This window comes from Portunus trituberculatus, chromosome 19, assembly GCF_017591435.1.
Source record: "Portunus trituberculatus isolate SZX2019 chromosome 19, ASM1759143v1, whole genome shotgun sequence".
Classification (NCBI taxonomy): domain Eukaryota; kingdom Metazoa; phylum Arthropoda; class Malacostraca; order Decapoda; family Portunidae; genus Portunus; species Portunus trituberculatus.
The window spans coordinates 10,144,994-10,158,803 of record NC_059273.1 but is presented as its reverse complement, the minus strand read 5'-3'; the positions used below and the strand labels follow the sequence as shown (position 1 = coordinate 10,158,803).

General features: G+C 44.6%; 1 protein-coding gene across 13 annotated transcripts in view; it reads right to left on the bottom strand.

Moving 5' to 3' along the window:
• The window catches only part of LOC123506347, a 313,494-nt gene extending 301,521 nt beyond the window's left edge, over positions 1–11,973 (bottom strand). For 6 of the 13 annotated variants that reach the window (XM_045258363.1, XM_045258364.1, XM_045258366.1 and 3 more), the window contains exon 1: positions 11,852–11,966. The gene's annotated coding sequence lies outside the window, so the exon portion shown is untranslated. Of the gene's footprint in view, positions 1–11,851 lie in introns of all 13 variants that reach the window. The other 7 variants (XM_045258362.1, XM_045258355.1, XM_045258360.1 and 4 more) reach the window with 3 other exon arrangements.
• Positions 11,974–13,810: the final 1,837 nt, after the last annotated feature.

Genomic DNA, 13,810 nt, shown 5'->3' with positions numbered 1-13,810 from the left:
TCAGAAGCCAGTCTTTTGTTTGCTTTACGTCAACAGCATCATTACTCTCTTTATCCTCCTTGTCTCTCTCTAGTCACGTTTCATATCTCTCTTCCTTTGTCTCTTTTTGCTTCCTTACCTTCTCCACCTCCCTGCTCTCCTGTCCTCCCCACCTCCCCACCTCCCCACCTCCACACCTGCCTGGAGTATAAACATTACGTGACGAGCCCCATGAAAGCTACTCACTCCCCAGGTACAATTGTTTCATCACATCTCGAACAGCAAAAAGTAAGGAAGTGAATGCATGACCTGGTTTCGAGTCCCGGCGGTTCATCTCGGTGGAGTGGACGCGGAAATGAAAAGAAAAAAAATAAAGTAAAATTAAATGAAAACTAGACCGGCTGCCATTTCCCTCTCAATTTGCTGTTACTTGTGTGTGTGTGTGTGTGTGTGTGTGTGTGTGTGTGTGTGTGTGTGTGTGTGTGTGTGTGTGTGTGTGTGTGTGTGTGTGTGTGTGTGTGTGTGTGTGTGTGTGTGTGTGTGTGTGTATTTGCACACGACATTGTACTTTTAAAATACTTTCCATTGGATGCATTAATAGAATGATGGACTGTAGCTGAACACACAGACAGACAGATAGCCAGACAGACAAACAGACAGACAGACAGACAGACAGACAAACAGATAGACAGACAGACAAACAGACAGACACATACACGCTGACTTACTGAGGGCCATATTAGTAAACGGCCAATTCCCTGAAGTGGCAGAGAGAGAGAGAGAGAGAGAGAGAGAGAGAGAGAGAGAGAGAGAGAGAGAGAGAGAGAGAGAGAGAGTGTGTGTGTGTGTGTGTGTGTGTGTGTGTGTGTGTGTGTGTTTGCTCCAGAAAGTTAATTAAAGGAGGATGTTAAGAAAAAATAGAAAAAAATAGTAAATTAAGAAGCTGCGGATGTATTTGTTCATCGTAAGCTCTTTTATTTTACTTCTCTGATTATTAAAAGGCACAAACAACTTTCAATAATTACTAGAACGACGATTTTCATGCCCGTATAGTGATGTGTGTGTGTGTGTGTGTGTGTGTGTGTGTGTGTGTGTGTGTGTGTGTGTGTGTACCCTCCCTCCTTCCCTCCCTCCAATCTCCATACACAACACAGTTCCGTCGAATCAAAACAATTCAAACTAAAAATATATTTCAGTCGAGGGCGAGTGATGGGGAGAGGGAGATGGGAGAGGGGAGAGGGAGAGAGGGAGAGAGGGAGAGGGAAGGGGTAGGCTGCTGTACACTCTATATCCTTGCTACACCCTACCAACACTCCCTATAACCTGCCTGCCCTTACTGTGACACACCCTGCACCTTACTTACACCCTGCCTGGCCCTGGCTACACCCTCTGCCTACACCCTACACCCTGCTGGTCTTCTGTTAATCCTACATGTCCTTCTCTCTTCCTTTTTAATGTAAGCAAACATATGTACAAACACTGATCTCCCTCTCTCTTTCTCTCTCTCTCTCTCTCTCTCTCTCTCTCTCTCTCTCTCTCTCTCTCTCTCTCTCTCTCTCTCTCTCTCTCTCTCTCTTTATTTTCTCTTTATCTTCGTATCTTTTTTCCCTATATCTTATTTTTCTTCTTTCTTTCTTATTTACCTCCCTTTTTCTTATTTTTCCTCCTCCTCCCTTCCTCTCTTTTCATTTTCCACTATATTGCATTCCTTTGCGTCTTTCTTCTCGGTCTTCTCTCCTGAATTTTCTCTCTCTCTCTTTTCGCCACTTTCTTCCTTTACTCTCCCTTCTCCTTTCTTTACTTTTCTTTTTTCACTTTACGATCAAAAACGCTCACCATTTAGTTGTCTTATTTTTTTTCCTCCTTTTTGTATATTTTCCTTTGATCTTTCCTTATCTTGCTTATTTTCAGTTTTATCTTCCATTTTCTTTATATTTTACTGCTTCCTCTCGTTTGATGCCTCTCACTCTTTCTCTCATATCCCTTTTTTTTCTTTTGTTATTTTTCTTACATTTTTTTTCCTCACGTTTGATTCTGTTCTGTATTTTCATCCTCACATTCCCACATTTGTTATCTTTCTATTAATATCTTCCCTACTATTCTTCTCTTTTCTATTTTCTTCTATATTTTTTTTTTACAATTTCTTTCACTTTTTTTCAAGTATTCCCTTTTTATTGTCATTCATTCGCTTTTTTCCTCACAATTTCTTTCCTTTATACTCATGTCTTTCCCTACACTCGTTCATTTTTCCCTTACTTTTCCTCCCTTCCCTATTCATCTCTCCTCTTTTACCCCACAGTCAACATGTTTCCCCGGCAACGCTCAAGTTTTCCTTCTGCACCTCAATTTCCAGCTTCATCAAAACGCGTGATTACATTGAATCCATCCTGTCCACTCTGTCTATCTGCCTGTCTACCTGTTTGTCTGTCCGTCTCTCTGCCACCTAACTCCACAGATGCCTTATTATATAATTACCCTCGGCAGTGTGTTTCTGACGTGTGATGGGGGTGGATGTTGGGACGAAGGGAAGTGAGGTACTGGTGGGGAGGGAAGGGAAGGATAGAGGGTGACAGAGAAGAGGACGAGAATGGGAGGAAGAAGAGAAGATTGAACAGAGCTAGCGCGGAGAATACAAGACACACGAAGAGCTACAGCAAGAAGAGGAGGAAGATAAAGAGGAAGAAAACGAGAACAACAACAACAATAACAACAACAAAGATGACACGACTGAAGGCAGGAAGGAAAGGTTAAAGAGAACGGGAGGAAGGTCGGTACAGAGAGAGACAAAAAAAATACAAGAAAGAGGAGGAGGAGGAGGAGGAGGAGGAGGAGGAGGAGGAAAAGAATGAGGGAGTGGAGGAGGTGTTTGTGACCCCACCGCTGGCCTCCGCACTTCACCATCTTGTGGGAGGAAATTGGCTGTAACTTATGGTGGGAAGAATATGCTCTTATGTATCAGAGAGAGAGAGAGAGAGAGAGAGAGAGAGAGAGAGAGAGAGAGAGAGAGAGAGAGAGAGAGAGAGAGAGAGAGAGAGAGAGAGAGAGAGAGAGAGAGAGAGAGAAAGATGAGCAAAGTTAGTCACACACACACACACACACACACACACACACACACACACACACACACACACACACACACACACACACACATACAAATGAGTCAACTGATAACATCCAAAATATTATTAAAAAACACTCAACATTCATCAGCTGTTCCATTACCGTAACATAAAAGTGTGTGTGTGTGTGTGTGTGTGTGTGTGTGTGTGTGTGTGTGTGTGTGTGTCGCCGCTGTGATGAGCGTGGCGTGGTGCGGGTCAGCTGTAGGTCGGAGGCTCAATAAAGGCAGGCAAGAGGCAGGCCAGGCTAGGGACCAGTGTGGCTAAATTTGGTTACATTGTCAGCCTGTCTGGTCATGTGAGTTTGTTTCGTAACGAGATATTCTAGCTATCAGTGTGACGGAACTCTTACGTTACTGTTTCGTGGAGTGGAAGTCGCTCAGCCGCCGTGACGTGTGGCTCTGAACAAGTCACCTATTATCAAGAGGCTCTGGTTAACCTCTTCAATACTGGGACACATTTTTACTTTGAAATTTCTTGACATTAGAAGGTTCCATGGTGGTCAGAAGATTAATACCCATAGTCTTTACTATTTTAATCCCCCACCAAGTAGGAAACATAATGAATATGGAGACGCGTTATGTTACTGAAAGGGTTAAATTGACATGGGTCTTGAAAGGTGTTCTTATTGTTCTGGTCAGATGAAGCTTTCGATTTGGAGATGGTGTAATGCTTCTATCTATTACTCTTTTCAGGAAAGAATAGTTCAACATAGAAAATAATCTTTTTGCTGCCACTATTTTCATTATGTGTGTGTGTTTGTCCAGGAACCATTCAACAACACGAAACTCACGTCCATCCCTTTTATTTCTATTTTTTTTTTTTATTTATACCATGTAGGTTTTTCACGGGAATTTAAGGGCTAAAGGGGATACTTTTTTGGGGTACCTGCTATCTCAAAGTCCACCCACTAGGAAACCGTTGCCCAGAGTGAGGAAGCCCAACCTACACTCGGACCGTGGACAGGATTCGAACCCGTGCGCTTGGAGACCCCTAGGACCCCAAAGCGCGCATGGTTCCACTGTACCACGGCGGCCCAAATCCCGTCACTACAAGAACCAAACAAGAACAAACATATCGTGACATTTGAGTTAAGTTTTGGCGCCAAGTGAAGTGTAACAATACCTTTTTTACTCCCTTACAACACAACTTACTCTGAGAACACAGGGGAGTCATAACACTGAGAGAAGAGAGAGAGAAAACAACCACCACGCACGCTTCCCCATTAACACCGCTGGGTCTTGATGAGCCTAGAGTGCGCCTATCCACAAGGGGGAACTAAATTTAACGCATCTCTCATTTACGTCACATGATACCTAATGTTTACCCAGGACGAGTACTGGCGCAGGGGATCGATGGAGGTAAACACGGCGTCTGGTAGCAGGTAGTAGTGGTGAGGCCCTGATAATATTCTCTGTTAGCACTCCCTTCCCTCCTCCGCATCCACTCCTTGCCACCGTCACCAGGGGAGCGCAACGTGGGGGTGCAGTGAAGTATTGGTAAACATGTGAGACTTAGGGAAGGGTGTTATAGTTGGATAATGGAGGTAGGAGTGTAGGGAAGGGAGTAGCTATGTGTAGGTATGAGGTGTGAGCGATGCGGTTTTGTGAGTGTATTATTTCGGTGAGACTAACTTAGGCTTGTATTCTCTAACTCCTGAGCTTCACCTCCACTATTTCAAAGCTTTATTTCTATTTACACGAGTTTTTCTTAAGGTGTGTTTGCGGTTCTAGAAGCAGATGAACAAGATTTTTACACTATTAACTGAAGAAACACTATTGAAAACCCAGCTAGTCATCTTTGTGGCCTTTGAAAATAGTCATGCGTTTGTGAACACGGGCGTAAGCTTAAAAGTATGTGTGTATTAGTAAGAGAGTATAAGTAAGGTGAGTTTACATATGATGGTGTATATAAATTTGGCGAGAAAATAAGCATGGCGAGGTGTTCAGAAAAGAGAGGTTAGCAAGAATGGGTAAGGTTAGTGAGAACGTGAGGTTAGCGGGAAGGTATGTAAGTGAAGTTAATGAGAACGTGAAGACTAGCGAGATAGTGCATTCATAAAGTTAGCAAGAGCACGAGTTAATGAGGTTAGTGAGGTGTGAAGTTAGCGAGAACGTGTAAGGTCAGCGGGAAGGTGAATGAAGAGGTTAACGAGAAGGTGTTATAGAGAATGAGTTCCGTTTACACCACCATTGATTCACGTTCACCTCGTCCCGGCCCAGCATGTCACAGTAATGAACGGCTCCATCCTTTATTGGATAGACTGAATTTAATAGAATATCTTTTAATAAATTTTAATTATCTGTACACTTGAAAAAACGGGCATGTTGTTTTAGAGCTTTCATTTATATTCGTTCCCTTAATGACTAGTGGAATCCTGGACATATTTACTGATGAGCGATAATTAACACGTTTTCACAGCCACTGAAATATGAGACGTATTCGCGAGAGGCCCTGGAAATATATAACAATTCACATTTAAAGTATTAACCTGTTTGTGTTAGTGATACTCACCGAGCTGGGACCAAGACACCCAATGCAGTATGTGCTTATTGACTTCCAATGGGCTACTTCTCTATGTGCATCAATGAATACCGGATTATTTAGCACTGCTCTTCTACCGGAAACCAATGCCACTCATATCGAACCTGAGCACCAAGACTCGCACACCTCTTGCACACCTCCAGCCTTGCTGAGGGGTGAGCTTGCACCTTCTTGCCACCAACACCAACACCAACACTCAACAAACAGGACGCGAAAATCTGGTATTACGTTAAATTTCTCCTTCACGTTATGTTGCGAAAGTATAATAGTAGTGATAGCGTCTTATAATAGCGTCTTATAATCTTGGCACTTCCGTGTGTTTCATGTTCCTCCGTCACTTATTCTTCTACTTGTTACTTCCTTCTTCATTTATTCATTCTTGTTACCTTCTTTCTTTCGTGTTTCATTCCTTCTTGATTCTAGGGTTACAGCATAGTTTGAATAAATAGTTTAAACCTTTTCTTACGCTTTTAGGAGCTGCTACGTTGTGAACCTCAGGGAAACAACCTACCAAGAATTACGAAAAGATTTAATCATAACCTAAGATTCTACGTCAACACGACCATATTTTTTCCTCTTAAAACAGTACGATGGTTATGATAATTTTCGTTCCCTCCCGTCGCTGGCTCTTCTTCATCCACACGAAAAAACACAGGCTTCCATCACGCAGTGTTTCCCGGAGTGAGGATTTTAATCATAATCTTATTTATCCGAGTAAATCACACATCAGCGACTTGAGGGGAGAGACGCCCAGCCAAGCGTGCAGGCAAAACCCAGTCAAGACACGCACACGCTCCTACACACCCACCCACACACACACACACACACACACACACACACACACACACACACGTCCTTCCTGTACTGGAGGCTTCCCCTACGCATCCCATTACTCATTCTTTACCTAATTTCCCATTCTGGTTTCCTTCTCCCACGGCAAGGATCCTTCATTCAATTTTCCAGTCAATGTTATCGCCCTCCAGCGACTATCTCCTTCTGACGTGTACAAAGGACTAGTAAATACCGAAAGAAACCCATTGGACCGCTGCCCTTCAGATACAGAGCACGCTTATCTCAACAGGGACACCGTATGCATGCATTTACACGTAAGTAATCCTTGTATTCACCTCCCTCCTGCGGAGAAGGCGGCGGGATGAAGGCAAGAGATCCATCGGAAACAGGAAAATCGATGATGTAAGAGAATATTGACCTCCACATGGGATTTAACGAAAAGAATTTGTATTTCCAGTAGAATTGTGTCGAATTTATGACACCTAATCTTTTAACCTTTTGATACAAGAGAAGTATTACAGTTTGGACAAATATTCCCTCTAATAATACACTCCACTAATCTATTGCTCTGGTGAGGGATCTATTTTTTCATATACTTATCATCTCTTAAGCATCTTCCCGTGTGTGTGTGTGTGTTTGTGTGTGTGTGTGTGTGTGTGTGTGTGTGTGTGTGTGTGTGTGTGTGTGTGTGTGTGTGTGTGTGTGTGTGTGTGTGTGTGTGAAGAAGAGCCGCCAACCCAATATCAGTTCACGGATGCTCATTTCGGAATCAATTCCCTCATTTGATAACCCAAGGAGGGGCAGGCGGCTCGGGGCGGAGCAGGGGACTCTGGCTGGGTGTGGGCAGGGAGCATAGGGGTTGGGAGAGGGGGGTAGGTGACTGTGTGGCAGGGAAAGAGTGACATGCTGAATACTCGCTCATAACAAAGAGACACGGTATTTCACGTAAATTCCTAGTAACATTTCTTTATTCCATTATAACCTCTTTGTTTTAGATAAAGGGAAGAAAAGGAAGAAAAAAGAAGATAAGCAAGAAAAACAAGGAATACTTCTCCCCCTTTCTTTCTTTCTCTCTCTCTCTCTCTCTCTCTCTCTCTCTCTCTCTCTCTCTCTCTCTCTCTCTCTCTCTCTCTCTCTCTCTCTTTCTCTCTCTGGGGCGTCTCCTGAGGTCTGGACTCTGGACAAATTTCCCCAGCTGCCTTCCTCCCCTCTGGTCTTCAGGGATAACTAGAGTGATTTCCCTGGTCTTATCACTGGGACTGTCTCGGGGCACTGGCTAAGGTGGGTTGCAAGACGTGATACTAATGCCTTAGCCAGTATTCTGATATGCTTTGCTCTTTCATCTCTACTGATTAGCAGGCAAAGCAAGACCATCCTTATTAATACTGGCCTTTTTTTTTTTTATCGTGGGACCTTCTTTTTTTATTTTTTGTTGCTCCTGGCCGGCTTCCCTTCTTGCATAAAAAAAACCGTTAATTGCGTGGAAATCTTATCCATCTGTTACTAAAACACTGAAAGCATACCTAACTTTAACCTTTTGATATGAATATTTCATCAAATTTTGTTTATGAACATTGAAACATGAGAAAATAAGGAAATCTGCAAAAAGAATCTGGTCTGTGCGTAGCAGTTCCTGAACAAAGCACAGTGCTAACTTATTTCAGCCCATCATTCTCAGCCATAAATTTTCTAAACGTGTAAACCTCACTATTGATTCGTCACTGATAACCGAGTATGTTCCTTTCATCTGTCACTCTGTCTGGGAATAACTTCCTCGCTACCTTTTGCTTCATTGGCAATCTTACCCAGATGAGAATTCTGGTCATGGAGATTCACGCATTGGTTGCTGTTTGCATATCGGGTTGCTCTCCACCGGGCAAGATAAGATTGGTCGGCGACCCTCACATGGCGGCGGCAGCGCTGTAGTGTTTGCATGGATGAACAGAACCGTTGATTTCAAAACTATGCCATGGATTCGCCAGATGATCTCAAGGACGATATGGAAAGCAGTCACTTCCTTATCTCCCTAGCCTGGCAATCTTAATTAAACAACATACACTAACTAAAATTCAAATTACAAAATAAGAAGGTAAACTTGTTTGTAATGAAAATGGAAATCTAATATATTAAAGTATTATGAAGATAAATGGTGAAAATAAATATAAATTCATGCTGTGGTTCCCTACTGCGTTGGCTGAGTGGGTAATCAGCGTCCAGGAGAGGAGCCCGGGGTCGCCACATGGGAAGCAGGGCGTGCAGGGCGTGCAGGGCGTGCAGTGGGGGGAGGGGCGGTAGTACGCACAACAAAATTATGATTCGCCTTAGTTGCAAAGATACTTCAGCCACAAGAGCTCGTGTGGCGTTATCAATTAGTAGGAAATCATGTAATTAACAAAATATTGCATACTGAAGGTGCACTATTTCTTACAAAATGACAAGTTATTAATGATAAATGCCACTTAGGTAATTAGTATTCACTACAATAATGGTGAGATATTTCCTGGGTAGTGAAGGAGCGGCGGCGATTACAGCGGCAGCCTTCAATGATCACCCAGGCGGAGCTTCATTACCATGAGCGAAACGCTTCACTTTTAGGACAAAGGCTTCGTATTTTCTTGGTCAGCATGATTCCAATAATTTCTTCATGTACAGGAGTTGCAAGATTTCAGAAGTTATGAAACTAATGAAATGTAACAATATTTCAAACAAAACACATGAATCTATGGTTAATATTATTTCCTCACCATGAAGATTACTTTTCACAAATCGGTTCACATTTAAGTTTGTCGGAAAAAAAAATCAAATCACTTTACTAAATGTACTGAATCCTCCAATTTAAAACCCTATTGTAGTAGTTGTAATTCCTCATCGTATAATCCCTACCACCACTGCACACCGCGTAGTGTAGTGGTTAGCACGCTCGGCTCATAACCGAGATGGCAGGGGTTCGAATCCCGCGAGCGGCGAGGCATATGGGCGAGCCTCTTAATGTGTAGCCCATGTTCACCTAGCAGTAAATAGGTACGGGATGTAACTCGGAGGGTTGTGGCCTCGCCATCTCGATGTGTGCTGAGATGTGTGTGGTGGTCTCAGTCCTAACCGAAGATCGGTCAGTATGAGCTCTGAGCTCGTGCCGTAATGGGGGAAGACTGGCTGGGTGACCAGCAGGCGACCGACCGACCGGTGAACTGTATTTCCTTCCATTTCAACTGATACACATCCTGAGACATCCACGATACACACACACACACACACACACACACATACACGAAGGACTAACATCGTTGACTTTTCCTCGTCTATTGAGAATTACTTTACGATCACATTTCCACACATTTCGGGGCATTTTGTGGCGTACCGCTCCATCATCAGCAGCAAGGACTCGATTTTGTGGCGCCAAACACCTAAATGGATTGCTCTCCTCACTATCTGCCCATTTGTCTGGCTCTACGTCGCTTTTCCTCTGGATTTTTCTTTCTCTCTCTCTCTCTCTCTCTCTCTCTCTCTCTCTCTCTCTCTCTCTGTGTGTGTGTGTGTGTGTGTGTGTGTGTGTGTGTGTGTGTGTGTGTGTGTGTGTGTGTGTGTCCAAATAATTAAGATTAGCTTTTATTTCGTAACTACAGACAAGGTAGACGAACAGTTAAGTAATTGAGTCTCTCTCTCTCTCTCTCTCTCTCTCTCTCTCTCTCTCTCTCTCTCTCTCTCTCTCTCTCTCTCTCTCTCTCTCTCTCTCTCTCTCTCTCTCTCTCTCTTCTCATTCACTATTCAGTTCATGAGCTCTGTATGCTGAGTAGTATTTAAATTTCACCTCATCAAAATAGATATACGATCTGACCATTTCTTTTCATCTTATTTTACATTAACCTCTTGGTCCTCCTCTTTACATTTAATTTGCTGGCCCGTCATAATCTGTACGAGTGGCCGCAATTATCCTCTGCTTGCAGTTAGCGTTAACCTGCAAATTGCCAGACTCTTAAGCTCATCATGTAAGAAAGCGTAGGAGTCTATGTTATTTTAGTGCACGGTATGATATTGTGGCCAGTGGAGGAGGTGAGAGGTGCAGTAGTTAGAGGGAAGAAGCTGCAGTGTTTGGGAGGATGTGTTCAGGTCATAAGGGGACGCATATCTCATTTCTCTAAGTAACATGGAGGAAAAATAAATGAAAGGAAAAAAAGGCAAAAGAAAAGTGCAATTATAGATAAAGAAAGACAAAAGGATGATGATGTCAGGAAATATACAACTAAGGAGGAAACACAGAGAGAAAAGTGAAGAGAGAATAAGGGGATCAAGGGTATAAGGAAGAAAGCAGGTGAATGAGAAGATGGAATATTGCGAGTAATCCGTGCAAAAAATAGACAAATTCCTCAAAACCCTCAACAATCTGTAGCACGCACGCACCAAAATTCCACGAGCCACATTGTTAAGAAGCGTATCACGAACACCTGCCAGTCACGATGCTCGGTGAGACTTGAGTGAAGACAAACAGCATCCATCACCCCGCTACCTTAGTCATGCACCGCCTATACACTCTCACCCACACCACCCATCACACCTGCCCCCTTCCCATCCCTACCAGCACGTGCTCTAACAGGGGGCACACCTCCCCTGCTGCTGCCTCGTTAGTGGATCTAAGGAGAGTGGGCGGGAATGGTGTGGGAGTGATTAGCGTCAACGCCATTTATATTGCTTGTGGCGACTGGCGCTGAGAGGCACGACACGCTGGTGCCGCCACACTGCCCCAGGGTGACACTAGACCTGAGCACCTGAAGATTACAATGTGATGTCAAGTGTGTGTGTGTGTGTGTGTGTGTGTGTGTGTGTGTGTGTGTGTCCGCGTGCCCTAAAGTACGTCTATGTGTCTACGACTTTGAAAATTACATCATAAAGTTTTGAAGCGTGGAGGGAAAGTGACGAAGTCTGTAACTGAGGAAAAGAGTTCCTCAACGGAAGCGAAGAAGGAGGCAGGGTGGGGAGTAGAGAAGAGGGAGGAGAGGGAGGAGGAGGAGGAGGAGGAGGAAGCTGCATCGCCTTGGAGAGGTGGGCCTGCAGTCTCCTGCTGGGCCTGACGAAGGCAATAATCGCGCGTCCACTTAAATGTCACGCCGCTGATGACGTCACGGTCTTGACACTTGTTCGTGGAGCGGGAGAGGAGAGGGTCGAGGGGGGAAGGGGGGCAGGGAGAGCAGGAGGGAGCTGTTGCCGCTCCATGAAGGCGGAGAAGGCGAGAGTAGGCTGACGGTCGTCGGCGCTCACGCACGGTTGCGCGGTGGTGGTGGGCACACAGGCACACACACGCCGGGGCCCAGGTATTGATCCGGCCCACCGTGAGGACCCACTGTGGCACCTGGCACCCTGGCCGGACCCACGGCCACCGGCCACTCTGCCTACCCCGGGCACGGCACACAATGGGCTCTTACCTTAGCAGTGTGGGGGTTTGAGGACTCTCATGGCGGGCTCGTCAGAGTGGATCACACCCCGAACACAGCGGTAAGCACACTGACGGGTGTCCCGGCCCGCCACCCTCCCCAAGACCGTCGTCATGACAACGCCTATCGCGCGCACACTCCTGTCGCCACCGCCACCGCCGCCGCCGCCAGCATCACTCCTCCGCCACGCAGGTCTCACCCTTTCAACATTACGCCATGACCGTTATCTCACTGACCTTGTTAATTGCAGGTCAGCCAAAACAATGACGTAACGCCACGCACACAGCGTCACAACCTGCAAACTGCCAGCAATACACTTCACACGGGCACTCCTGGCCTCCGCCGCCCTCCTGACCCCAGGGGACCTTCCTGAGGGACAGCTAATGTTGCTGTACCGGTACCGGGAGGTGCATGAGTACCGGCAGCAACACCAACATTTCATCTGTTGCTAGTCTTTCAAATCTTTCTGCTACATTTTTCCTATAAACGACTGCACACATGATCCTCACTGCTCTTGCATGTACTGAGCGTGAACACACTAGCGGGCGCGGGCGCGCAAACATATATATATATACGAGTATATATATATATATATATATATATATATATATATATATATATATATATATATATATATATATATATATATATATATATACACACATTTATTACATGTTAAAGATGCACAACTTGAACAGGAGATGATTCCAAGCACACACAAGTCCCTCACGCTGCAGCACGTCGGCAGGGAAGAGTGACACGCTGAGTCAGGGTTTGGGAGGCTGCGTCACGCCATTCTCAGCTCCCTTCACGTTCCCTCGGACAGTCATTCACCTCCGATACAGTCACACCTGAAACAATAAAAGCCAACTGTTCACCTGCAGTACTTTCATAAGCAAACTGAAAATAAACTATATATAGAAAGAAAGATAATGAACCGTAAACATAAGAGAAACATAATTACAAGGACCTCTCACACGCCAGATGCTTCAAATGATGCTGTTCATTCTCCACTTTAAGAAACAAACATCACTTTCCCCACACTGCATAATGTAGCGCGTGTTTAACTAGGGAGAATGTATTGCGTCTTTTGTCACGGCTTCCCAGACAGTTCTGTTGCCTCGCTGTGAAAAATGGAGCGTTTTAATCAACAACGAGATGAAGTGTTGTTGCTTGAACTTTTGATACCCACGATGCTCCTCACAGATACAAGTGTTTGGCGTCCTGGCGAGGCTAATCTAATATTTGTGTGTGTGTGTGTGTGTGTGTGTGTGTGTGTGTGTGTGTGTGTGTGTGTGTGTGTGTGTGTGTGTGTGTGTGTGTGTGTGTGTGTGTGTGTGTGTGTGTGTGTGTGTGTGATAATAATTGCTCGAGAACTACTGCCCTTGTATCTCGATCATGTTTTGTTTTAATCTATTTTGTTTTGTGTTTGGGAGTGCTAAGGAGAGGGGGAAGGTGTCTTTACTAAGCTGTGTCAGTGTGTGTGTGTGTGTGTGTGTGTGTGTGTGTGTGTGTGTGTGTGTGTGTGTGTGTGTGTGCTTATCCCTACACACACTTACCGCTAAGATGATATAATCACCCTGAGCAGAAGCGCGAGAAACACTTTGTTGCTGGGTTATTTACAATGTGTCTTACGAGAGAGAGAGAGAGAGAGAGAGAGAGAGAGAGAGAGAGAGAGAGAGAGAGAGAGAGAGACCATGTAGAACTCTAAACACAAGGCAGTACACACGGCAAGACCCAACAGCAGCATTTTTACACAATTTTCTGGATGCACACAAATCCATTTTAAAGGAACATTACGTGATCTATTATACACTCTTCAAATATTGACTTGTATTTTTCGATTCAAGATTTGTGCTATAGTTAAATATAGTGTACGCCCTCACGTGTGCTTGCTTGCCCCCCCCCTACCTCCCCAACACACACACACACACACACACACACACACAC